Source organism: Tiliqua scincoides, chromosome 3 (genome assembly GCF_035046505.1).
Source record: "Tiliqua scincoides isolate rTilSci1 chromosome 3, rTilSci1.hap2, whole genome shotgun sequence".
Taxonomy (NCBI): domain Eukaryota; kingdom Metazoa; phylum Chordata; class Lepidosauria; order Squamata; family Scincidae; genus Tiliqua; species Tiliqua scincoides.
In genome coordinates, this window is record NC_089823.1 from 190776370 (window position 1) to 190803949 (window position 27580).

The 27580-nt window shown below is 42.9% G+C and overlaps 1 protein-coding gene across 1 annotated transcript in view; it reads left to right on the forward strand.

Annotated features, from left to right (window-relative positions):
* The first annotated feature begins 12795 nt into the window (after positions 1–12795).
* The window catches only part of LCOR (ligand dependent nuclear receptor corepressor), a 69118-nt gene continuing 54333 nt past the window's right edge, over positions 12796–27580 (forward strand). Inside the window, exons 1-2 of the mRNA XM_066621476.1 lie at positions 12796–12861; positions 13276–13355. The gene's annotated coding sequence lies outside the window, so the exon portion shown is untranslated. The remainder of the gene's footprint in view (positions 12862–13275; positions 13356–27580) is intronic.

Here is a 27580-nt window from a genome sequence, read left to right on the forward strand (position 1 = left end):
CAGGAATTCCTTGATTTCAAATCTCACCACTGCAATAAATTTATGAAGTGGTCTTAGGCAAGCCATACCTTCTTAACTTTCAGCTCTATTCATTGTAAATTTTATAAGACAATGTTTGCAAAGCTGTTTGAACACTTTATTATATAAAGCAGAGTATTTGCAGAGGTTGATCTGTTTTCAGCAAGGTTCACAATATACTTGGATGCTTGTTCTTTTGGGAAATGTAACTGCTAGTTTCTTCCACCACTGTGGTCAAATAGGCAAAGCAACTCCTATTCTGCAACTCCTCTGACTTCTGAAATTTCATGAGGCAGTGACTGTACAACTCCAAGCATATCATGCAACAATAAGGACTTGAAAACAAAGTCCTTTTCTGAACATGGTTACATTGCAGGTGGTGAATTTATGTGACTGTTTTGCTGCATGTGTTAAAGTTAGTGTAACTGTTTATCATATGTGAGTGTGTAAATGTGGGGTATGTGCACTTTCCTACTTAGAAGTATTGTGTATGAAGGACGTTTGTAACAAGTGAAGTGGACCTGACCTGAGAAGACGGCGCATAACCCACTTTTGATGCTTGACTGTAGATATGATCTTAATTAAGGTGGAGGTGATGCTGAGTGAGAGAGTTAATCTCATAAAGAGTTTAAAGAGACTTCTTAAGATATCACAAAGGCCAGTAAATTAAATTTACACTATTCTTGATGGTTGCTTCTCCCATGTTCTCAGAATCCTCTGTCTACAGACTGAAATCTGTCTCGGCGTCCTTAAGCCATAGTTTAGTTGAAATAAAAAAAACTCCTGTGTATATGTTGTATCAGTCTTACAAATAAATCCACATAAACTACTAACTCCTCTCCCACATTTAAATTTAAATAAACGTGTTTACTAACCCACATACCAATGAATTAATTTTGTAAGCACTATCAGCCTACTAGGAAAAAAACAGAATTGAGTCTCTTCTATTGTACAAAATCTTCCCTGTCTGGCTGACAGGAGGCAAGCGCTTACTTATAAGCCTGCTTGCAGCACTCTACTCCTGCCCCCGCCCCCTGTTCTGCATTCATTGCATGTAATAGTATTATTCTCATTTTAAGAACATGTTTTCAGCCTTTGTTGCACGATATGCTTAGAGTTTAGCAGTCACTGAAGTCTTAGAAGCCAGAGGAGATACAGAATAACATTTTCAGTAAGAGTTTTAGTATCATCTATAATTTCTTGTCCTATTGTTCGAGTAGCAAAAGCTGTTATGCAAAAGTCCTTTTTACAGTTTTTATGGCACTGTTGTAAACGGGCTTGTAGATAGTCACTTGCTAGTTAGTGTATGGGAAATAAGAATTGAAACCAGGCAGGGAGGTTTTTGTAAATTGGAAGAAGGTTGGGAGCCGCCTTGAGTCCCTTTGGGGAGAAAGGCGGGGTAAAAATAAAGTTATTATTTATTTTATTATTTTTTAAAAAGTTTATTAGTGTGCCAAAAATTAATTAGTGTGTGTGAATCATTCGATTTGTAAAAAATGGCATGGGCTTTTAACATTTGTGGATTTCTTTGCAAAATTATATTTAAGAATGCACCCTCATACTTGAGAGAACTTGGCAAGCAACAAGAAGAATCAGCATGGTTAGTAATAATAAATGCAAGTGTTCAAGTTAAAGGAGTAGGCAGTAATTCTTAATCCTGTATGCTTATTCCGTATGGAATATGTTATTCCATATATACTCTTTTGCTGTGAAAGTATTTGTATGAAGTTTTTCCTTTTGAGAATATTCAGGTTTATCAAATGCAGTTTACTTTTGTGTGAACAGAATCAGAAGTAGCAGATTCCTTTTCTCAAGGGATTTTATGTGCCTAGATAGGTCGTAAGACTGGTGGTATTCAATTTTGCCGATAATGCAATGATGAACTATCTGATTCCCAAGCCAAGATTTCAGGTACCTGGGGGATCTCCACCACCCATACAGAACATTGTGGTTGTTTTTACTATGTGTATCATGCCCTTTCTCCAAGGAGCTCAGTGTACAGGAGTGGGTTGATAGCATTTTATCCTTTCAACAACCTTGGGTCATAGGTTAGGTTGAGAAGAGAGCTGATCCCAGATCACCCAGTGAGCTGTATGCCTGAGTGGGGATTTCAACCCAGGGCACTCTGTTCTGTCCAAACGCCCTATCCACTTTACTTACATAGACAACATCCCCCTGTCCTGCAGTATGAAGACTCCTTGCATTTATTATGGTTATGATATTTGCTCCTTTGTATTGTTTTAGAATGTTCTCTTTTGTATCAGATGCAGGGTCTTGCTTTTGCACAAAGTCAGGACAAATATTGTGCCACACCTTTTGTAAACTCCTCTGTCTAAAGTGCTGTGAGTTTGCTTGCTAACGTTAGTGATTTTCCTACCAGTGTCTTACCAGGTTTAGTTTGGTTACATCTCCTGTTTAGATACCCTATTTAGGTATAGGAGTAATTAGAGTAACTTGTAGTTTTCAATGAATTTTGTCACTTGATTAAAAAGCTAACAAGAGCTGTGCAGGTCATGTTTCTTTATCCACTGGGGGTTCCATTCTGGAACCCCCAGTGGATTAAAAAAATTAGTGGATACCAAATCGGTGGAAAAATAACTTTAAAGACCCACTTCCAGGTTTCTTGCTCCTCTATTGTAGCCCCAGAATGCATTGGTATAGATACTACGACATTCAGTCAATAGATGGGGTGAATAATGGAATAAAATTATAATTATTTAGCAGCAAAAAGGTAGGAAATGGAATTTTGGTGCTTTTTGCCTTGTTGCAAGGCATTTAAAGGTGGACCTCAGTACCCTTGGTGAGTCATATTAGTGGATACCAACTCAGTGGATACCAAGGTCCCATCTGTACTTCTGTTTGTTGGTCAACCTGGAAATAGGTTATGAACTTGCTAGATTGACTGATTCCCTCCTGTTGGTGTGTCTAAATTCCCTGTTCCCTTTAAAATTTAAAAATGTAGTATTATAGAAGTGGTTTTGATCTTTGGTTAGATCTTTATTCACATTGGTTTTTCATAGTTTTCTGGGGGGAATGGAAATGTAGGGAAAAATTAAAAAACATTCAACTTACTGTCTCATAAACTTAAATTTACGTAAAAGTAGTACTTGAAGAACAAAATGTATTGCATGTAAATTGGCATATAAAATTGTATTCTGGTATATTTATGGCAGTGGTTCTTGAACTTTTCCAGCCTGCGGCTCCCCTGATCCTTGTGGCCATTGGCCATGGTTCCCCATTACATCACCTCAGTTACCCCCAAAATGGGGATGAAGGTGTTATAAATTATAATTATACACTAGAAACAAAAAAACAGCTGCCAGCACCTTCTGAGGCTGCAATCCTAACCACACTTGCCTGAGAGTAAGCCCCATTGAACAAAATAGGACTTACTTCTGAGTAGACCTGGTTAGGATTGTGCCTTGAGTTTGTTAGCAGCACACCTGGAGGGTTTTGAAAAGGGAGGGGGGAGAAGTGATGAATTGCTGGGGGAGGGGAAGACTGTTTTGTGTGTACCTACTAATTGCAAACTGATGTGGACTGATTGCTAATTGCAAACTGAGTCCAGGTGGAGTCAGACCTGGAAGATCCAGGTTCAAATTCCCTCTCAGCCATGAAGCTTCCTGGGTGACCTTGGGCCAGTCACTTTCTCTCAGCCTCACCTACCTCACAGGGTTGTTGTGAGGAAACAAAGGAGGGGAGCAGCTGTGTACACTACCCTGAGCTCTTTGGAGGAAGTGTGGTATAAAAATGTAATAAATAAATAAATGTGACACAGAGATCCAGAGACTGTTTGTCTGCAATCCTAACCTCAATTTCCTGGGAGTAAGTTCCATTTAACACAATAGGACTTACTTCTGAGTAGACCTAGCTAGGCTTGTGCCTTCTGTCTTATAATAGCACCCAACATCTGCAGTACCCCCCCCCCCCAAAGAGGCAGGAGGAAAAAGGGGATGGCTGAAAAGGAATGGGTGTTTTTATTTTTTAATCAATTTTTGGAGACAAAGCCATCAAGAGTGGCTTTTTTTTTTCTTTTTTGAAGGGGGAGGAAAAAGAGAAAGGGGAAGATCCTTGGTTAAGCTGACACAGACCCCAAGCCTATGTAGGTCTACTCAGAAGTAAGTCCCATTTGAGTCAATGGGGCTTACTCCCAGGAAAGTGCAACTAGGATTGCAGCGACACAAAGCAAGATTACAACTCACTCCCAAAGTAGATGGGGGCCTGCTCTCTCTCTCTCTCTCTCTCTCTCACACACACACACACACCCCCAACATGCAGATGCCACCTCTTTTCCCCACTGGCAAGAATGCAGGCTGGGGCATTTGGACACCCCCCCCCCCAAGAGCAGGCTGGGCTCCCTGCAGGCAAGATGGAGGAATGCAGGCTGGGGCATTTGGACACCCCCCCCCCAAGAGCAGGCTGGGCTCCCTCCTTCCCCTGCTGCGTTGCCTGTACTTACTGGTGGAGCTCTCTCTAGGTCAGGCTTGCCTCCCATTTTGAAGCCTGCCAGGAGCGTGCCCTGTGCTGATGAGATGCAGCTCCTCCCGCTGCCCAACCAGTCTTCTCTCCCTCTTCCCCCACCATGTTTCACACGCCCTCCCCACCTCACGCTGCCCCACCCACCTGGTTTACAGCCCCAGAAAAGCAGCAAGTAGGGAGGCAGCACATGCAACTGAGCTGAGCAGCTACAGCCACCTCTCCCCCCCAGATGCCTCAAGATGCCCCTGGAGGTTAGCCACACCTCACTAGGGAGGACAGACACACATACTGAATACCTCAGATTTATGGAATTAAATGTCTTAGTTTTATTCAAAAAATTATTTGGTGCTAGTGAAGTTCCTGTGATTTATGAAGGAGGGCTTTATTATCTGGGCTTATCTGGACACTGTATAGACTTTAATGTATTTATGCAGAAACTTAAGAAACTTGTACTGTTAGAGTAAAAGCTCAGAAGATAAATATTCCAGTAATGTAATTACATGGCCAGCAGCATTAAGGGGAATAATAAAAGCTTCTTCAAATATGTTAGAAGCAGGAAACCCGACAGAGAAGCGGTTGGCCCTCTGGATGGTGAGGGAGGGAAAGGAGAGATAAAAGGAGACTTAGAGATGGCAGAGAAATTAAATGAGTTCTTTGCATCTGTCTTCACAGCAGAAGACCTCGGGCAGATACCGATGCCCGAAAGGCCCCTCCTAACCGAGGAGTTAAGTCAGATAGAGGTTAAAAGAGAAGATGTTTCAGACCTCATTGATAAATTAAAGATCAATGTCACTGGGCCCTGATGGCATCCACCCAAGAGTTATTAAGGAATTGAAGAATGAAGTTGCTGATCTCTTGACTAAGATATGGAACTTGTCCCTCAAAAAGGCCACGGTGCCAGAAGATTGGAGGATAGCAAATGTCACGCCTATCTTTAAAAAGGGAAAGAGGGGGGACCCGGGAAACTATAGGCCGGTCAGCCTAACATTTATACTGGGTAAGATGGTGGAATGCCTAATCAAAGATAGGATCTCAAAACACACAGATGAACAGGCCTTGCTGAGGGAGAATCAGCATGGCTTCTGTAAGGGTAAGTCTTGCCTCACAAACCTTATAGAATTCTTTGAAAAGGTCAACAGGCATGTGGATGCGGGAGAACCCGTGGACATTATATATCTGGACTTTCAGAAGGCGTTCAACACGGTCCCTCACCAAAGGCTATTGAAAAAACTCCACAGTCAGGGAATTAGAGGACAGGTCCTCTCATGGATTAAGAACTGGTTGGAGGCCAGGAAACAGAGAGTGGGTGTCAATGGGCAATTTTCACAATGGAGAGAGGTGAAAAGCGGTGTGCCCCAAGGATCTGACCTGGGACCGGTGCTTTTCAACCTCTTCATAAACGACCTGGAGACAGGGGTGAGCAGTGAGGTTGCAAAGTTTGCAGACAACACCAAACTTTTCCGAGTGGTGAAGACCAGAAGTGATTGTGAGGAGCTCCAGAAGGATCTCTCCAGACTGGCAGAATGGGTAACGAAATGGCAGATGTGTTTCAATGTAAGTAAGTGTAAGATCGTGCACATTGGGGCAAAAAATCAAAACTTCACATATAGGCTGATGGGTTCTGAGCTGTCTGTGACAGGAGAGAGATCTTGGGGTGATGGTGGTGGACAGGTCGATGAAAGTGTCGACCCAATGTGCGGCGGCAGTGAAGGAGGCCAATTCTATGCTTGGGATCATTAGGAAAGGTATTGAGAACAAAACGGTTAATATTATAATGCCGTTGTACAAATCAATGGTAAGGCCACACCTGCATCCAGTTCTGGTTGCCGCATCTCAAAAAGGATATAGTAGAAATGGGAAAGGTGCAAAAGAGAGCAACTAAGATGATTACGGGGCTGGGGCACCTCCCTTACAAGGAAAGGCTACGGCGTTTGGGCCTCTTCAGCCTAGAAAAGAGACGCCTGAGGGGGGACATGATTGAGACATACAAAATTTTGCAGGGGATGGACAGAGTGGATGGGGAGATGCTCTTTACACTCTAACATAACACCAGATCCAGGGGACATCCACTAAAATTGAGTGTTGGGAGAGTTAGAACAGACAAAAGAAAATATTTCTTTACTCAGCGTGTGGTTGGTCTGTGGAACTCCTTGCCACAGGATGTGGTGACGGCATCTGGCCTGGATGCCTTTCAAACGGAATTGGACAAGTTTCTGGAGGAAAAATCCATTACGGGGTACAAGCCATGATGTGTATGCGCAACCTCCTGATTTTAGAAATGGGTTATGTCAGAATGCCAGATGCAAGGGAGGGCACCAGGATGAGGTCTCTTGTTATCTGGTGTGCTCCCTGGGGCATTTGGTGGGCCGCTGTGAGATACAGGAAGCTGGACTAGATGGGCCTATGGCCTGATCCAGTGGGGCTGTTCTTATGTAATTAAGGAATAGCCATTAATTTGGGCATTCAATTAAACTTTTAACACCACTGAATTTTCGCAACTACACTGGGGGCCCCTCATTTCCGCAAATCCCGTATCCATCAATTCAGTTATCCACTGAAGCAGGCCCCCTCCTGCACACATCCCCTCTGGAGGCGAGGGGAGTTTCCCTTGCCTCTGGAAGGTCCTCTGAGCTCAGCAGAGTCTGTGGGCATCCATCCGCAGCCTCTGCCAGGCTTAGACTAAACTTGGAGAGTATAAAAACAGAGCTTTTTCCCAAGGGCTCCCAATACTTTATAACAACCATTTTCAACCTTTTCAGCTCAGGGCACTTTGACAAGGCACTAAAGTTGCCAAGGCACACTACTAGTTTTTAATTACGTTATTATGTTACAATTAATTTAATATAACTAATACATTGAGGGCACAATCCTAACCAGGTCTACTCAGAAGTAAGTTCTATTTTGTTCAGTGAGGCTTACTGTCAGGAAAGTGTGGTTAGGGTTGCAGCCTTAGATCATTACATGACAATGAAAGAAATTCACAAGGAGAGGGAAGTATATGTGGTTTCTGGAAAGGAGGAACAGTGTTTTGAAGTAGGTGATCAAACTGTTATCAGTTGATGTGCTCTGATATGGCAGGAAGTGTTGGCAAAGAGAGGTGAAACTGAGCACATACTGGGGAAATATGAGGTGAGGGGTAGTGAGGAGATGTGACTGAAACAAGTGCAAGATTCACTGGGGTAGGGGGAGGAGAGAATTCGAGGCAACTGTTTCTGGACTTTGGAAGGTGGGGAAGAGGAAGGGGTGGGGCAGTAAGAGAGGGTTTAACTGTAGTTATGATGGGGGATCCTGTGTGTGGGAGGGGAGGAGGTGGGGTGGGACTTACTCCTAGATAAGTGTGGATTGTGGCCCAGTGCCATTACTGTCAAAGCCAAAGCCTTGCCAGTGGAGGCAACGCAGGGAGTGTCACTTTGGGGCATTGCATGTAAGGAAAAGGGTCTCTCAAGTATCCTTTTCAGCCAGCTGCTTCACTGGCTCTGTACCCGCCACCGCCTTCTGGCTCTGTTCTGAGGTGTGGGGAGGCTAATGAAGTTAGCCGTGGGCCTCCTCATGCCTCAGAACACTTCACAGACGCAACTGGAAGTCACAGACACAAACTAGAAGTTGCTTCCTGGAGATGTTCTGAGGTGTGGGGAGCCCATGGAGGCCAAGACCACAGTTACCTAGGTTCACTGTATGTTGAGCTTTGAGGATGATTAAGGAATATAATACACAAAAAAAGTTGTGTATGCATGTGTCAGCTGGAGGGGGAGAGAAAAGATTAATAATTTTCAAGAATTTAAACTGTCACACAATAGCAAATAGCATTATATTCTCTCCTCAGTAACCTGAGTAATGCATAATTAACTTAGGCTACCAGATTAAATAGTAGGATAGAATCCTGTTATAATCTAAACCCAACCTTTGATTGGGTCACTACCCCATTAAGGAGGGTAACGACCCAACCGGGGGCCCACAAGTGCCATTGGTGTGATACTTTGGGATTCTTGCTGCCACTGAATACTGGTTAGTAAAACACCCTTTTTTATTTACGTGCATGTGGTGGTGTTGGCATTGGAGAAAACCTGGAACTGCCATATTAATGGCAACTATGGGTCCCTGGTCAGGTCGCTACCCTCCTTAAAGGGGGTAGCGTCCCAAATGAAAAAGCGAACGCCTGCGAAATACTGATCTAGATGCATGTGCATTGTGTACTCACCATAGTAATTTGGTGAGATTCCTGTGACACCCGAACTTAATTTTAAAGCTTCAGTAAGTTTAAAAACAAAAGTACAGTTTGATGGTTTGTCGTGGCATGTTTGTGAGCATAAGGAGGCAATTTTGTTTCAAGCTCCTCTTGTATCAAACCCCCAAATATATTTTTAAAAGTTGAGTTTGTATAGGGAAGAATATCCAGTTTTTTATAAAGAAAAAAAATGTATAGTGTTCTGAGCATTTTTGGTTTTTTTTTATAAAGAGTTTTTGTAAAATTCTTTAATGTTTTCCTTTGCAAATGTCCTGCTGTGGACAGGTTTTTATGCCTAAATATCATTATGAAATATCATGGGAAATGGAAAAATCAAAACATCCTGCAGTTGTTACAACCCCTCTCTTCTCATGCCTATCGCTTTTTCACTAGTGCTGCTCTTCATCCAGTGTAAATGAACAAACATGCATGTAGATGAGGAAGGTAGAATGCAGGATGCAGTTTAATGAAACAGCCATGTTAATTTTTCTCCTTTGAAAACCAGAGGAAGATCTCATCTGTAGAGATGTTTGTTTCCTGTGGGTAAGATTGGATTATAGCCTAAGTTTTACTGAACACGATGTGCTTACCTCTGAATAAATAACACGGTTTCCAAACACCACTAATCATCTGTCAGATAGGGAGAAAAGAGAATATTGGTGGAGAAAATAACCATTTTTTAAACTCCTAACAGTAAATTTTAGTAAAAAGCAGACAGAACTTCATCTTTCAAGAACTTTACAGGGTACTGCGTGTGATGTTGTGCAGAAATGCATTTCCTGGGCTCTTTAAGCACTTAAACATAATATAACAGGTCATATTCCTTCATTATCATGCTCCTTTCTGCCGCATATTGGGTTTTTGTTGAGCTACATAATCATTCTGTGAGATCCTTAAAATAATTTTTGAATATATTCATTCTTGCCTTATTTGGCTTTTTTGATGTGGAATATTGCATATAAGCTCTTCTACTGTTGCTATGCAACTGTTAAATCTAATATTTAATATTAATAAAAACCAAATGGCGTTACCATTGGTGAGAACAGTGAACTAAGCAAAGTAAGAGTGTGTACTATCCAGGCTTTGTGCACCACTTGGCAGACGTTGTGAATGTACTGTTGCATGTATAGCATACTCTGTAGGACATGAATCTTTGGCAATGTTCTTATAGGACTAATAAGGGTTTGAATTTTTTTTTAGGAGCCAACAGTGCCTAGAGATAAAATTGTCAAAATATAGGTTCCAACATTTTAGGGGCTGTCTACTCTTTGCATGCAGCAGAGCCCCAGTACCTTAAAAAAAATTAACATGTTCAAGAGGGAAGCTTCTGAACAAAGAAATGTTGAGGTGTGCTTAACACTCCCCCTTCTACTGCTTCTTTGCGTTAAATTCCTCCTGCCTGAAGTGGCTATTCTTTAAAAAAAAATAGCTTAGTGCTGTGTTGCACATGTTTGCATGTAACGTATGGTTAGCCTTTTAGATGCACAGGAAATCAAATCTGGAATTTTTCAGCAGTGGGATGTTACAACTGATTGTGACTTTGAGTTCTATCTGTTTTTAACATTCATAAAAATTGAGAGATTTTTCTCACTCATAACTCATGATCCTAGAGCAGCGGTTTTCAACTGCTGTGCCGCAGCACACTGGTGTGCCGCAGGGCTGTCTCAGGTGTGCCGCAGGGCCAGAGGAGGCAGGCAGCAGCCGTGTGGGGGGGGAGAAGCGGCTGCTTTGACCCTCAGGCGGCAGCCGGTGAAAAAGGAGCAGTCCTCGAAAAAGGAGCAGAAAAAGGAGCAGTCCTGGCCGCTTTGCATCTCCTGCTACTGAGGGAGAAGAAGGCTGCAACCCGATCCTCATATACCTGGGAGTAAGCCCCATTGACTATTATGGGGCTTACTTCTGAGTAGACACACCTAGGATTGGGTGTCAAGTCCGCCCCGCGAGCTGATTGGGCAGCCAGAGACGCCTGGAGGAGGTCTGCAAAGTGAGTGAGAATGAGGGAGGCAGGAGCAGGTAGGAAGCGAGCGAGTCTGCTGAGGCCACCAGCCCAAGAACTAGCTGGCTAAAGGGGTCCTAGTGCCCCAGTTGCCTGCAACTCCCTGAAGCAACCCTCCCTGCCTTGTCTTTTGCCTTTTAGGGGAAGGGGGTTGGGCCACAATCCTATCCACACTTACTTGGGTGTAAGCCCCATTGACTATAGTGGGGCTTACTTCTGAGTAGACATATTGCCTAGGATTGGGCTTTTGGTCGTACTCTTTTTTCTTAAATACAGGAGCGGGCAATAGGCACTTCTGCCCACCCCACTCCCTCCCACAGCCACATCCCCCCCCCAAATCTCATAATTGCAGTTAGCACCTCTCTTACTGTCCCTCCCTTCACTCCTCTGCACCTTTCAAAGGTCCAGAATCACTTTTCTCACATTCTTTCTCCCCCCCCCCACTCCAGCTGAATTAGACCTGGTTAGGATTGTGCCCTTTGTCAAGTAATGATTTAATTGTTTTAATTGGATTAATTAAATATTAATTGTAATGTAGTAATTTAATGTAAGTAAAAAACTGGTAGTGTGCATTGACAATTTAGTGCCTTGTCTGTGTGCTGTGAGCTGAAAAAGGTTGAAAATGGCTGTCCTAGAGTCAGATTCTTTTCTTGACAGTACAATCCTATGCATGATGACTTGAAAGTAAATCTCACTGTATTCAGTTGGGGCTTGTTCCCTAGAAAGTGAGTTTAGGATTGCACCTGGAAACTGATACCCACCTGCATACCACAGTGCTGTTGGGTGCTTAGGTTTGTCATATGTATGTGCTCTCATTTTGTTTGCGCTTCCCCCTATTTTGTGCTCTTTTCCTTTGTATTTCTTTGTTTCCTGTCTGTGTGTGTGCCTCATCTAGCTGCGCTCTGTCATTAAGTTAGAATCAGCATTGATCCTGATGTGTTTCTATTGGCAGTTTCATTCCATAGCAGCACTTTTCATGTCTAAGTAGGATTAAATGATAAAAGTGCTCTCAGAATAGTGCATCTAATCTCATGATCATAATGCTTCAAAAATGCTTCAAAAGTTGCACTATGGTTCTTGCTCATGAAAGTCTCTTCCTATACAGCCCTGACATGTTGAGCTTTTTTATTTGAGAGTGAGAATCTTGAAGTTCCAAAGCAGAATTATGTATGCACACTACATCATGCAGCTGCTGAGATAACCGTTGCCTATCATTTTTCTATTTGTAAAAATGTCTTCCCCTGCTCTCTTTCACGTATTGCACAAAAACTAGACATTACTTACACACACACACCCCAACTCCCCAGGTGTAAAAAGGAAATGCACTGCAGAAACTAAAAATAAGTTTAATTTGTTAGAGTGAACTCTACAGTGAAATTCATAATTTTCTCTTAAGAATGCTCTTGTCTTCAGTATCCCCTTTTTTATATTTTGAGTAATTGGTAACTAGTTTTGCCATTCCTTTAGCTGCAAGGATTTAGATTAACATTGAATTTACATTTACAAATAGTGGCAATAATTGGGGGGGAGGTGTAATCATTTAAAATAGAAATTCCCAGCACTCTTTAAAAAATCTCAGTAGTAATCAAGCTTATGCACAATGCTCATATTATGTATTATGCTGCCTAGTTTTCCCTTTTTGTTCTTCCTTTTCTAAGAAATGCTAAGGCTTATGGTAAACTGTGTAGCAAAAGAGAAGTAATCTGTAGTATGAGGCAAAAATATGCACATTTGAGTTCATAGACATAAGCATAGGAAGTTATTTCGTTGTCAGTTTTAAATATACGTGTATATTTTAAGTGAATCAGTAAGAAGCAAAACTCTTTCCATTTTCTATTAAGTTATTTAATATACTTAATAACCAGTACACATTAGTTTAACTCTGTAAAAATACTATAAAAGAGTCTCTAAGCTCATTTCTTTCCATTTAGTTGTCATGATGTACTGGGGGAATCTTGAAAGAGCGTTGTAAAAACAGGCTCAGATTTGTTCTAGGAACAGATAAATATAGAACTGTTGTCAATATTCTGGCAGTAGCATGCATAATCTAGAAAGCTAACCATTCTTTCTTTGCTTTTAGGGTTTGAAAGTATTCTAGAAGGGCTGTTTGGACCTGAATTATTAAGAGATCTCAGTTTGTTTAAAGGTATTAAATCTTTCTCTTTTTTGTTTTGCCTTGATCTGCATTTCTAATGACAGAATCAACCTCTGCTCTGCCACTAGAAAACGTATGTTACCTTGGTGATTTGTGCTTTCTCCCTCCCCCCAGGCAATGCTCACAGTTAGTTTCATATTGGCTAAAATTGCTAATGAGCGTGCCTTCATCTTTTTGTAGCTGGCAGTGGTTTTGGTGTTCCTTAGGTAAATCAGCTTTGTGTGTAGGCGAAGATTATACTTTGTAACATTGTGGAGATTAAAAAGCATGTCAGGATTGAAACTTGCATTCACTAAATTGTGGCAAGAGCATTATGAAGCAGGTAGTGAATTAGGAATGTGCTTTTGCCTTAAGCAAGGTATGGTGTTTTTTGGATGTGAAGTAACTTCTTATTATTATTCACAGACTTTGAGCCTGAACGTGTGTCTGATTGGTCTTTTGATGAAAATTGTCTATTCTGCTGTTTGAGAAGAGAGAAAGTGAAGGTAACAATGCAGATATTTATCTTTTGCAAGGATTGGGGTTTCTTTCTGGCTTTATTTTTGGGAAAGTGGTAGTAATGGTAACAAGGATCTGTTCTTTTTCCCATAATAGAAAAGGACATTGATTTGCAATACTAAACAAATTCTCTGGATCGTGGTTTTGTCCTTTACTATGTTCATTTTTTAGAGGAATATGTAATGGTGGGGGGCAGTTAAATTCTCAGTTGCATAGGAAGTCAAATGGAACTAAATGCTGTCAGTGACTGCCAACTGTGAGGTTCACTCTGTAGGAACTACAGGAATTATGATCTTGACTTCCTGCTGTTAAAGGATTTTTAATGCTTTTGTGGGGGGGGGGTCCCCGAGTAATTTTTGTGTGGTGTTGTATTCTGCTTGGTAGTTTTGATTTGTTAATCACTTTTAGTTATTCTCAATGAGATAAAGCAGGGTGCAGGCACGTTCCCGAAAGTGCGTGGTTCCATCCTGGAAGCCCCCCGTGGATACCTGAATCCGAGGGGTTGCTTACCCCCGCCCTCTGGAGGCCTCGCCTCTGGAGGACTCTGGAGTTCTCGCCTCTGGATGGTCCTCTGAGGCCATGGGCATCTGTCTGTGGCCTCTGCCAGGCTCTGACTGAACCTTAGAGGTGAAAAAAACATAAATAAAAGTAGATTTCAATCTATAAACATCAGAATGTAAAGAGTTCAGCATAGTTCAGTGGAAGAGTGCATGTTTTATATGCAGCAGGTGCCAAGTTCAATCCTTGGTATCTCCTGTTAAAGCTTCAAAGAATCCTGTCTGAAATCCAAAGAGTTGCTTTCGGTCAGCATAGACAGTGCGAACATAAGTGGACTAGGCAGCTTTGTATGTCCAAAACTCAGAATGTGCATTGTGGTCAACTAAGAGAATAGCTGACTATCCTATAGAAACTAGTGGGTTTCTCTCACCTTAAGGGTAGTGGCCCTGCAGTGATAGCAGCGACAGCACTGTAGCTATCATGGTGCCACAACAACCAAGGGACTTCTTACAGTATCTGGGGGACAGCACTGGCCTCCTGGGAGATGTAGGGAGCCTACGTACGCCTCTGTGTACACAGGGCTTCCCAAGCCTCTAAATATCTAAAATGAGCAATTTTCATGGGAAACTCCAATTAGAGCACAATGCAATAATCCAGTGTTGATGTTATCAACATGTGGGTAATGATGGCCAAGTCTGATTCAGAATGGGCACAGCTGATTCAGCAGCCAAAGCTGGACAAAGGCATCCTTGGCCACGGTTAACCCTGAACATCCAGAAGCAGCATTTGGTCTGAGAGTAACTGACCAATGTTGATATTGGGGGCTGGCACTTTTTATGAAACATCTTTTAAACTGTGATCCAACTGTGTCTTATTGCTTTTGTTGTTCTTATTGTTTTTATATTAATATTTTAGCATGTTTATCCATTAAATTGAAATATTTTTTGTAAGCCTCCTTGAGGGCCCTTAGGAGGAGTGGAAATAAATGCCTCAAATAAACAAACTCTCTCCCAAGCTGCGATCGGCTCCTTCAAGAAGGGTGGAACCCTGTCTAAAACCAGCCTACATTCCATAACCAAATTAACCACTCTCCTAAGAAAATATGAAGAGTCTTGCTGAATTCCACCAAGGGCCCAGCTTGTCCAAATTCCTGTATGTCACAGTGGCCCACCAGATGCTTCTGGGAGCATACAAGGCAGCAAGATACCTGTTTCCTGTTGCCTTGCATCTATCATCCAGAGATAGGCTACCTATGAAACTCAGAGATTACACCATGTCATCATTACCTAGAACCTGTGATGAACTTTTCATTCATAAATATGTCCAGTTCTCTTCTAAAGGCATCTAGGCCAGACACCATCACCACGTCCTGTGGCAGGGAGTTCCACAGGTTAATTATTCGCTGGGTAAAGAAATGTACCTTTTGTCTGTTCTGACTGTCCCTTTGTCAGTTTTAGTGGATGATGCCTGGTTCTGGTGTTTTTCAAGTCAGAAAAGAAACTTCCCCCTATCCACTCTACTCGTCCCATGCATAATTTTATAGGGCACAATCTTAACCCCTTATGTCAGTGCTTTCCGGCACTGGCATAGCGGTGCCAATGGGACTTGTGCTGCATCCTGCAGTTGGGTGTCACTCACAGAAGCCTCTTCAAAGTAAGGGAATGCTTGTTCCCTTACTTCAGAGCTGCATTGCCCTTATGTCAGTGCTGGAAAACACTGACATAAGGGGTTAGGATTGCGCCCTTCATCATGTCCCTTGTCAGGCACCTTCTTTCTAGACTGAACACCCCCAGGCAATATAGTTCCCCATAAGGGAGTTTCCCCAGCCCACTAATCTTTTTCGTTGCTCTCTTCTGCACCTTTTCCAGTTCCACTATATCCTTTCTGATATGTGGCAACAGAACTGGACACTATACTCCAGATGTGACATTATCATCGATTTGAACAGTAGCAGAAATTGGCCATTTTATTCTCAACCCTTTTCTTAATTTTCCCAACCAACTATTGCTGCCCTCTTGGTCAACACTGTAATTGAGTTGTCCACCCCCCCATGTCTCCTGATCCATCAAAGAAAGTTCAGAACCTATCATTGTGTATTTGAACTTATGATTATTTGCCTCAGTGTGCATCACTTTATGCTTACTTACATTGGAGCAAACTTACCATTTTGCTGCCAATTCACCAAGTTTGGAGAGATCCTTTTTGATTTCTTCATAATCCATTTCAGACTTCACTACTCTGAAACATTAAGTGTCTTCCATAGACTTGGCCTTCTCTCTGCTTATCCCAAACCCCAGATAATCTATGAACTAATTGAAAAGTGTTGTTTCCAAGACCAGTGTTTGGGGCATACTACATGATATTAGCTGTCCTGTGTACATTGGCCATTTTAAGTGACAAGTTGCATATATTAGTCAGAAATCATTCCTTAAGAAATTTTGGGTGGATGCCATCTGGACCTGACAACTTGTTAATCTTTAATTTGTCAATATGTTCTGAAATGTTACCTCTCTTAGGGCACAATCCTAACCAGGTCTACTCAGAAGTAAGTCCTATTTTGTTCAGTGGGGCTTACTCTCAGGAAAGTGTGGTTAGGATTGCAGCCTTAACCTCTTATTTAGCTTCATTCTTTGGTCAGCCTTTGGGGAGGGGGGACAACTGTTCAGGCAGCAGTATCTGTCCGAGTTCTTTTGCTGTGAACACAAATGCAAAGAACTAATTTAATTTCTCTTCAATTTGCCCATCCACTTTTATATCCCTTCCCGCCCCCTCACCATACAGCAGACCAATTGCATCTCTAACAGTTTCCTGCTTCTATTTGAAAAAAAGGTTTTATTGTTTCCCTTAATGTTTCTGACTAAGCTCTTTTCAAAATCTCTCTTTGCCTCCTGTCTTTTTACATTTCTTTTTCAGAGTTTGTGTTCTTTTTTATTTTCCTCATTAGGGCAAGACTTCAGTTTGTGGAAGCAAGTCTCTTTGCCCTTTATAGCCTCTCTGACTCAGTGCGATAGCCAAACTAGCACCCTCCTGAACTTAATAGAGCCTTCCCTCCTTTGTGGTTAGTGCTTCATCTTGGTTCAAGTGAATCTCGCTTGTACAGGCCCGGCTTGTCCCAAACATTCCCCAGTGCCTACTGAACCCAAACCCCTCCTCCCAACATCACCATCTCACCCACACATTGAGCCCTCTAAGCTCTGTCTGCCTAGCAGTCCATGTACGTGGAACAGGTAGCCTTTCTCAGAATGCTATCTTTGGGGTCCTGACCTTGAGCTTCTTACCTAGCAGCCTAAATTTGGCCTCTAGGACTACCCAAACTACATTTCCCTGTGTAATTTATACCAGTGTTCACCAAAACTGCTACCTCTTTCCCAGCGCTTTCTACCAGCCTATCTAAATATTATGTCTGCAGCATTTGCACCAGACAGGCAAGTCACTCTGTGGTCCATATATCAGTCACAGACACCCCCCTGTCTATGTTCCTGACTATAGAATTGCTCACAACAAGGAGCCCCTGACCCCTCCCCCCAGATGAGTATCTTTAGTGTGTGTGGTTACAGGCATATCTCCTGAAGTACAGGTCTCCACTTTTTCCTCTTCCCCAAAATGTCATCCTTCATCTCAGAGACTTCCTTCCATAGCACCTGAGGAGTTGTCATCCTCAGGATGGAATAATCCCTCCATGAGATCCCTCTCTGCCTTTCTCTGCTTCCCCAGGCGAACTACCAAAGCTTCAAGGTAACAAACCCATTCCCTGAGAGCCTGGAGCTCTTTACACTGAGCACACACACCCATAACTTGCTCCCACAAACCATGATCTAGTCATATACATATGGCACTCAGTGCGGTACACTGGATAGCCCCCACCCAGTTGCTGGTTTTCGGCCTACTAAGTTTTGTTTTGGAACTTTCCTGGTGGGGTTTGGCAAAGGAAGTTTAATGTACTTGAAAGGGTTTTGTGTAATCCCTTTCCTGAGGGAAGGGGAATGTTTCTTGCCCTTGCTCTCCCACACTACTGCTCAACTTGAACAGATGCTTAATTCAGTAGTCTGTGTCTTACCTGGCACATGATCCCAGAAGGTACACTCTCTGCTTATGGAAAGCACACTTGCTGCTCTCCAAACCAATGGTATCTATCTTTCCTGGATTTAATTTCAACTTGTTTGTCCTCTAACACATTACTGACTCGTCATAGATTGAAAACATATACATTTGAAATAACAGCAACTATGTTAATTACAAACATTTTGCTAATATGAGAGGTACAATTTATGGAAATGGGCTGCCAAGAGGTGCTCAAGTGAACATAAGAACATAAGAACAGCCCCACTGGATCAGGCCATAGGCCCATCTAGTCCAGCTTCCTGTATCTCACAGCGGCCCACTAAATGCCCCAGGGAGCACACCAGATAACAAGGGACCTCATCCTGGTGCCCTCCCTTGCATCTGGCCTTCTGACATAGCCCGTTTCTAAAATCAAGAGGTTGCGCATACACATCATGGCTTGTACCCCGTAATGGATTTTTCCTCCAGAAACTTGTCCAATCCCCTTTGAAAGGCATCCAGGCCAGATGCCGTCACCACATCCTGTGGCAAGGAGTTCCACAGACCAACTGAGTAAAGAAATATTTTCTCTTGTCTGTTCTAAGAGGAGGTCCTCTAGGGCAGGAGGTCTGGTCTAGAGGGTAGAGCCTCCGTCTGTTTGAAGATAACATCCACAAGGTCGCCAGTTCGAGGCCACCGGCACCGTGCAACCTTGAAGCAGCTGACAAGCTGAAGCTGAGCTATTCCATCTGCTCTGAGCGTGGGAGGATGGAGGCCAGAATGTGAAGCCAGATCGGAATGAAACACCTGAATGTAGTGGTTCTTGAAAGAGAGAACCTTCTTTCAAATTGTAAAAATCCCTATTTAATAGGGATTTAAATAAAGCCTGCCTATGTAAACCGCCATGAATAAAGTCTTGAATAAAGACCAAGAAAGGCGGTATATAAATACCTGTTGTTATTATTATTATTATTCTAACTCTCCCAACACACAATTTTAGTGGATGTCCTCTGGTTCTGGTGTTATGTGAGAGTGTAAAGAGCATCTCCCTATCCACTCTGTCCATCCCCTGCATAATTTTGTATGTCTCAATCATGTCCCCCCTCAGGCGTCTCTTTTCTAGGCTGAAGAGGCCCAAACGCCGTAGCCTTTCCTCGTAAGGAAGGTGCCCCAGTCCCGTAATCATCTTAGTTGCCCTCTTTTGCACCTTTTCCATTTCCACTATATCCTTTTTGAGATGCGGCAACCAGAACTGGACGCAGTACTCCAGGTGTGGCCTTACCATCGATTTGTACAACGGCATTATAATATTAGCCGTTTTGTTCTCAATACCTTTCCTAATGATCCCAAGCATAGAATTGGCCTTCTTCACTGTCGCCGCACATTGGGTCGACACTTTCATCGTCCTGTCCACCACCACCACTCCAAGTTCTCTCTCCTGTCACAGACAGCTCAGAACCCATCAGCCTATATGCAAAGTTTTGATTTTTTGCCCCAATGTGCATGATCTTACACTTACTTACATTGAAACACATCTGCCATTTTGTTGCCCATTCTGCCAGTCTGGAGAGATCCTTCTGGAGCTCCTCACAATCACTTCTGATCTTCACCACTCGGAAAAGTTTGGTGTCGTCTGCAAACTTTGCAACCTCACTGCTCACCCCTGTCTCCAGGTCGTTTATGAAGAGGTTGAAAAGCACCAGTCCCAGGTCAGATCCTTGGGGTACACCGCTTTTCACCTCTCTCCATTGTGAAAATTGCCCATTGACACCCACTCTCTGTTTCCTGGCCTCCAACCAGTTCTCAATCCATGAGAGGACCTGTCCTCTAATTCCCTGACTGTGAAAAAACGTTGGGAACCACTGGACAAGAAGAAAGGTACCTGAGGGGAGACATGATTAAGACATATACAGTTATGCCTTTGGTGGATAGAGGGGAAGTTCTTTTGCCTCTTATGCAACACCTGGACCTGGACATCTGCTACAGTTGAGTGACAGGCAGTTAGAACAGACAAAAATAATTTACCCAGCAAGTGAGTAATCTGTGGAACTCCCTGCCACAGGATGCCGTGATGGTGTCTGGCTGTTACAAACTTAAGGAGGGTTTGGGGTGCTCAGAGTTCTTGGTTCTCGAACCCTAAAGCCTTCAAGGCCCCCTGTCCAGTAGTACTGCGACCACCCTGTATGTGCCAGTGCCTCAGTCCAGGGATACTGAGACCCTTTAGGCTTCTATCCCTTGCAGGCACTGAGTGCTTTCTCCAATTAAAGCTTCAGTCCTCAAGTTACTAGACCTCAAGGAGCACTTGGTAGCTTGCTGGACTAGGATTCTAGTTCCTGAACTAGGCAGGATTCTGAATCTTTGTGCCCAACAGACAATGAAACAACTTAGTAAAAGAGATTTTAGTTTATTAAATACATAAGGTTACACAAGGCAGTAAATGCTAGAGGCGTAAACATCTAGGAAACATATCAGCAATAAAATAACAAAGCTAGCTGGCTATCTCTATTAATCCCTATCTCTCACCTGGGTCATCTATTGTAGATCTTTTAGCTCCAGGCTACCTGTGAGGCCAGATGCCCATGTTGGACAATGGAGCTCACAGCGTGTAGGATGTTGCACCCAAAACCTCTGTCCAAGAAGGAACTGGACCCACCCTTTGGGCCTCATTATTATACTTCTTATGCTAATAGTACTGAGGTGACTTCATACTTATTTAGACTGTCCAGTCAGAAACTTTTGAGGACAGAACCTTCTCGAAGTGGGCCTGGTTGCTAGTCCTCTTAGTTCTTACCCCTCCCAACTGGAGATCCGCAGCTGCATTTCATCAGCTTGATAAGGCGCCGTTCTGTCTGCAAAGGTGCTACATTCCAATGGGTTGTAATTCTTGTTTGTCCTTTCTGGCCAGCAGAGGAGAGACAACAATCTTTGTGTTTGTTTACTCACATTCTTGCAGCTAGGAACTGCTAGCAACTTCTCCGTCACTGACTTAGTTTGGTTCAGGCTCCATGTGCTAACCAAGGCCTAACATGTACATATTCATGACACAGCCAAGATGCCTTAGGAAGGAGAGTGTACAGATTTATGAAGGAATTATATCAATGTAACACTCTTTTTTGTTAGTTTTTTTATTCACATAGAACAAAAATAAAGCATTAAAAAAGGATTTAAGAAGGAAAAGTCCATCACAGGTTACAAACCATGATGGGTATACACAGCCTTCTGATTTTGAAGGTGGGCTATCTCTGAATGCTAGGTGCAAGGGAATGGCAACAGGATACAGGTATCTTGGGCAGGAGGTTTGGTCTAGAGGGTGCAGCCTCCATTTGCCTGAAGATAACATCTGAAGGTTGCCAGTTCAAGGCCACCGGCACCGTGCAACCTTGAAGCAGCTGACAAGCTGAGCCGAGCTATTCCATCTGCTCTGAGCGTGGGAGGATGGAGGCCAGAATGTGCGACCAGATCAAGAAAGAAACACCTGAATGTTGTGGTTTCTTGAAAGATAGAAACCTTCTTTCAAATTGTAAAAATCCCTACTGGGATTTAATTTGCTTGCCTATGTAAACCGCCTTGAATAAAGTCTAAGGAGAAATCTGAGGACCAAGAAAGGCGGTATAGAAATACCTGTAGTATTATTATTATTATTATCATCATCATCATCATCATCATCTGTGTGCTCTCTGAGGCATTTGGTGGACCACTGTGAAATACAGGGCTCCTGGACTGATCCAGCAGGGCTCTTCTTACCTTCTTATTACTGTAGACCATGTTTTCACTGCCAAGTATTCTACAGTCTAATATGGTTTTGCTTTTGTGTGTCTTCCAACTTTTTGTGTCCAATTGTCTGTACTTTCTAGTATTGCATTTGGATTGTCTTTGGGATGTTCTTGGAACTGTTGGTAGCAGAGTGAGTGTGTGCAGTTTGCATTTCATCCACATTTACCTTTATCTCCCATGCACATCCTTGTGAGAATTGTTCACCAGTCCTTGTGCATAGTAATAATACCAGTTTCGAAATAACTTTTGTGTGTTATTCCTCACCATGTAGACTACTACTAAGACTCCTCTAGCAAACATTATGGCTTGAACTATCATAAAATAAAATATCCACATAGATATTTGAAGTAAAACGAGGAATGAACCCTTTTCACACCAGTGTTGTTTTATTGTAGTCCTGCCATCCGTTCTCATCTGTAAATGTTTAAGGTTCTCATTTTTTTCTAACAGAGTTGAATGGGATGAAAGATTTCTAAATAGCAAATAATAAAGAGCAAGGTCAGTACAATAGCCTTGGTTGGTCCAGTAGTTAGGAGACATTGAAAAGGGAAATATGAGCTAATGGGTACAGTGGGCCTTCAATATCCATGATGGATCCATTCCAGGATACCCCTGTGGATACCAAAGCATATGGATAATGGAATCTGCTGGTCTCTGCTCCTTTAATCCTCTGGAGACGATGGGAGCTGTGCTCCCATTACCTCCAGAGGATGCACACGGCCTCCCTGACCCTCAGAAGGCTATAGAAAGCCACTTCCAGTTTAATTGCAAAAACTGGAAGTGACTTTTAAAGGCCTTCAGAAGGTCGAGGAGGGCTTTCCCAGCCCTCCAAAGTCCTTTTAAGGTCTTTAAGTGTCACTTCCCGGTCGAGCCAGTCCTGCAGATAGTGAAATCTGAATACAGAGGTCCAACTTGTATTGCTTTGACACCAGTGTTGTATACCATTTATTGTCTTACTTTGCTTTGTGAATTATTTTGTTGTATATAAATATTCATCATGATGATGATGGAGTTGTAGCCAGTCAGAGTAGTTTGTAGAAAGCCATACAGTCCAGTGGTTTTTGGATGAAATGAATCAGTTAATACTTATGCCTCCAAGCCACTTCTCATCTTTGCTCCAACTGCTACTATGCCTCTTTTTTTACTTTTCCTTATATTTATCAGGCTGCTTGCCAGAAGCTGGTGTACACTGTCTTGGAAGCTCCTGGCAGCATCTCTTTTCACTCTGATTGCCGCTCTCTGACTTTTTTTTTTTTTACACAGATAGCTTTAAAATAGAATGAGATGCAGTAAGCGATTGAGATGTGCATTCCCCCCACCCCAAATGCCTTTGTAAACATGATTAGGGAGATGAAAGTGGATTAATTATTCAAATCCACTATAGGAACCGAAAGACAGCTGAAGCAGTTGTTACTAGAAAATCCCACCTTTTTTTGTATTTTTGGTTATGCTACTTCGACATCAAGAAGCATTTTACAGGCCTTCACATATGGATGCCAGCATGCAAAATGAATTATTCTCCCTGAAAATACTGGCCTACAGGCCTCATTTCCACTTTTGTCAAGCTCAGACTCCTGTTTGTTTGCATTCCCACTCTTCCCCTCACAATCATACATCTTGGGAAAAAAATGAGAGTCTTACTTTGTATCTCTAGCTGAATGAAACTCAGTAATCCTGTCAGTTTTCCATTCTATCTACCGTTTGTGTTTGCTTTCCTGAATGTAATTTCAGTAACGTCTATACTTCATACCAAAACATTGGATTATACCTGTATTTTGCATTAATTTAGATAAACCTCGTTTTAAATTGCTAGACATAATCTGGCACCAAAGTGCTAATCTGTATTTTAGCTGACACTGCTCGCCCTGTTTACCTGCATCCTGTCTGAGTAAGAGGAATTCCCTTCATTATACCCCAGTTGCCCATTGACACATTAAAAGCAGACACCCCAAGTTACACATTTATCCCCCAAACATTTTGCTTGCACAGAAGCAACTTTTCAATATCCTTAAATATTAAGGGGGTTTGACTGGCAAATGGTCACTCTACAGGGTGTCCAAACACACTGCTCCCAGAAACTGCTGCTCATAGACCAAACTCCCGGACAGGTAGCTCTCTCTTGTGCTTTGAACTCTTTCTCTTTTGTCCCCCCTTCTCTTCTCTCCCCATCTTTACCTAGCAGTTGGGGTTGGCAGAGCAGGAATCCCTGAAATCCTTCCCTACCATTCCCCTTTTTCTGATTTCTTCAGATGCACCAAATACACTTGTACGACACTGCACTCATCAGTAACACACTGGTTAGGGCATTATAATAGTCCTTAATAGATTCTTTTGGGTATCTATTTTGTGTCCCTTTTAATAAAGCTGTAATCATTTATTGGAATATTTCTCTCTGTCTCTTCTTTAGAATGCTCAGTCTCTTGTTTAGAACGCTCTTCTGCAGAACAGTCTTAAGGTCCCAGTGTTCCAATAGAGCAGGTGTACTAATTCCCCTGAACAACTAAATCCAGCTCTTTTGGTAACATAGTGAACTCATTTGACACAACTGAGCAGTGGGTGAAGCAGTGCTTCTGATTCTAGAAACCACTATAGCTATCTGCATGGTGCCAAAATATAGGACTATTCCTACTTTAGTAAGCATTATATGGTTGCGTCAGTAAGTGTTATATGGTTGTTTGCTAGAAAAAAGTTGCATGCTAATAGTTGTGCTCATTAGTTTGCCATTTGAACTGACGGTACCTATATGTGTGCTTGTTAAAGAGGAGTGGGTTGGTCATTGCGCACTGAAGGTTTCCATCTGCATACTTATCAATTCCACCAGTCTTTGTGGAGTGACCTGCCCATCTTCCTTCTAGCTGTATGGTTACCTACTATTCCCGGTTCAGTGGGATAATGATAGGGAATCATGTGAACCTTTCCAAAGGACATTGTTGCATAAGAACTCGTTTCTAATCACTATGTACATTTCCTCTGGTTGTGGTTCTACAAGCAAGAGTAGAGCAAAGCTGGTAAGTAACCAGTACTAGTAAGTAGTATTTTGATATCCAAGACCTTGGCTGCCTGTGCACTGCCTTTCCATTTCCAATTCACGTTGGGAACTTAGATGTAGTGATAACTTGTCCCCTAGGGCCGTGCTTCTCAAACTAGGGCGTCACAACGCCCCAGCCTGAGGACCCTGGCCTCTTCCCCCTTAAGGGGCGGGGGCAGGAGGGAGGCAGCGACGCAATCCCCAGGATTGCATTGCTAAGGTGGGGGGGGTGCAGGGACTGGCATGCGCTTACCAGTACCTGCAGCAGCCTCCCAAGGGTGTGGGGAGCCCTGCATGTCCCTCCGCAAGGCTCCCCAGCCTTCAAAAAGTGAAAGCGGAGTGAGCGCTCCACTTCTGGTTTTGTAGAGGTGGAGCACAATCGCTCCGCTTTTACGTTCTAAGCTTCGGGGAGCCCTGTGGAGGATCGTGCAGGACTCCCCGCACCCCAGGAGGCTGCAGCAAGGACAGGTAGGTGCATGCCAGTCCCTGCGCCCCTTTTAGTGACACAATCCCCAGGAGGGATCCAGGGGAGAGTAGGGGCCTCCGTCCGCCCTTGCAAGAACTCACTGTGGCTCAAACTCCCAGAGAGTTTGAGAACTGCTGCTCTAGGGTACTGTTTCTCAAACTGTGGGTCTGTGCCCACTAGGTGGGTTGCGAGCCAATTTCAAGTGGGTACCAATTCATTTCAGTATTTTCTTTTTAATATATTAGACTTGATGCTATCCTGGTATGTGACCACATCTGGGGAAATGTTACACACTTGTACTTTTAACAGGCTGCTATGTATATATGCTTTTAACAATAGTAATAAATGGGACTTACTCCTGGGTAAGTGTGGATAGGATTGCAGCCTAGGATTATTAAAAATTTTCCTGCTTGATGATGTCACTTCCAGACATAACTTCTGGTGGGTCCTGACAGATTCTCATTCTAAAAAGTGGGTCCCAGTGCTAAAAGTTTGAGAACCACTGCTCTAGGGAAATACTAAGTGGTCAACAATACTCACCTGTGCTTTCTACTATTCTGGGGTTGCTTTGGAATGTGCATTTCTTTAAGCTCCTATTTCTTTTCTTACTTGTATCTATATTTTGTGTTATCCTTGTACCCGTGTTGTATAACTTGTGGAAGTTTGTAGACTTCAACTCAACTGTTGTAGAGTTGCAGTTTTTGCATCTAGAACCCTAATGTAAATCCTAGGGCAAGGCATGACGCGGTACAGAAAACTTGTTGAAGCTGATCAGGCCTGTGCTTTTGGCCGGAAACCAGAAGTGCGTTTCAGAGTTGCTCTTGCAGACCTTCTGAGACTCGGAGAGGCTGTGCACGGTCTCCCCATACTTCAGAAGGCCACAAAGACATAACCAGAAGAGTCTTCTAGTAGCATCTGGGAGGTTCAAGGAGCACTGACCACGGATTTCATTATCTGCGGGTATTAGTATCCATGGGGGATCCAGAAATGGATCCCCCACTGATACCAAAGTCCAACTGTACAGTACTGAATCCTGTTGTATGTCCATGATTGTGTTGTCGCTGATGATTTTCACTTGCATTTGGGCTGGTGAGCAAGCTTACTTAGATAGAAAATAAGTGGCCCCACATTCTTAAGGAGCATGTGATTGGACCTCTACATATTCTTTGAACAGTTTACTGGAATATGCTGAGTGTGTGTGTGTGTGTGTGTGTGTGTGTGTGTGTGTGTGTTTATACCCACTGACAAATGGGCTTAAGGGATTTAGTCTGTTGCTGGTCTTTATTTGATAAATGCACTACAGTGCAGCAGAAATTCATACACCCTTGATAACTTATTTGCCTAGAAAACTTAGTAGGCTGTAGCAGGGCTTTTCAGAATAGAGTATCACAACGCCCCAGCCTGTGAACTCTGGCCACTTTCCCCTTAAAGGACAGGGACCGGGGGGGGAGGCAGGACGCGATCCCCAGGATCACGTTGCTAAGGGGGCTTCAGGGACTGGTGAGTGCGTCCCAGTCCCTGCAGCCCCCTTAGTGACGCGGTCCTGGGGATCGTGTTGCTGCCTTCTCTCCCGCCCTGTAAGAACTTACTGTAGTTCAAAGTCTCCCTGAGACTTTGAAAGCCACTTTGAAAGCCACTGGGCTATAGTAATGTCAGTTTGTCAGTAAAAAATCAGTACACCAGGAAAAAGCAAATGGATGCATATTTATAAGCTTGCTCTAATATTTTCCTGTAGGATATGAGATTTTCAAAACATTTTACTGTTCATGTTTCAGTTTAAAAGTGAAAATTTTTGACCTTTTTATGGTAGTGAATTTCATGTATTTGTATTGCTTTCAAGTAAAAAATTGTTGCCTTTCTGTTGCTCAGTATTTAATATTTTGATCTCATTGGCACATCCATCAGATCAGAGATGAGTTAAGATTTGCAGGCTGATCATATTCACCGCAGACACTCAAGTATAAGTCGACCTCACAGATAAGTCATAAGCAGGTCTGAGCCACAAATCATGGAATTTTCTATGACCCTCGGATAAGTCGAGGGTTAAACTTAAGGGGTGTCTGACTCAGTGGCATGTGAAGGTCATTTGGCACCCAGGACCCATAAATTTTTGGCACGTCCCATACAATGAAATAAAAATTAAATAATATATTCTACAATTAATTCAAATATATTATTAAGAAGCATTAGTAAGGAAGTTTGCAAAAAGCTTTGCAAGGGAGAGATTGAAGTGTGACCGTATACAGTAGGGGGGGGGAGGTGGAGAGGAAAACAAGAAGAGGGAATAGACTGGGAGCCCAGTCCTAGGCATGCCTACTCAGAAGCAAGTCCCTTAATAGTCAGTGGGGCTTACTCCCATGCAAGTGAGGATAGGATTGTAGCCTTAACTGTTTTAAGTGCGCGTT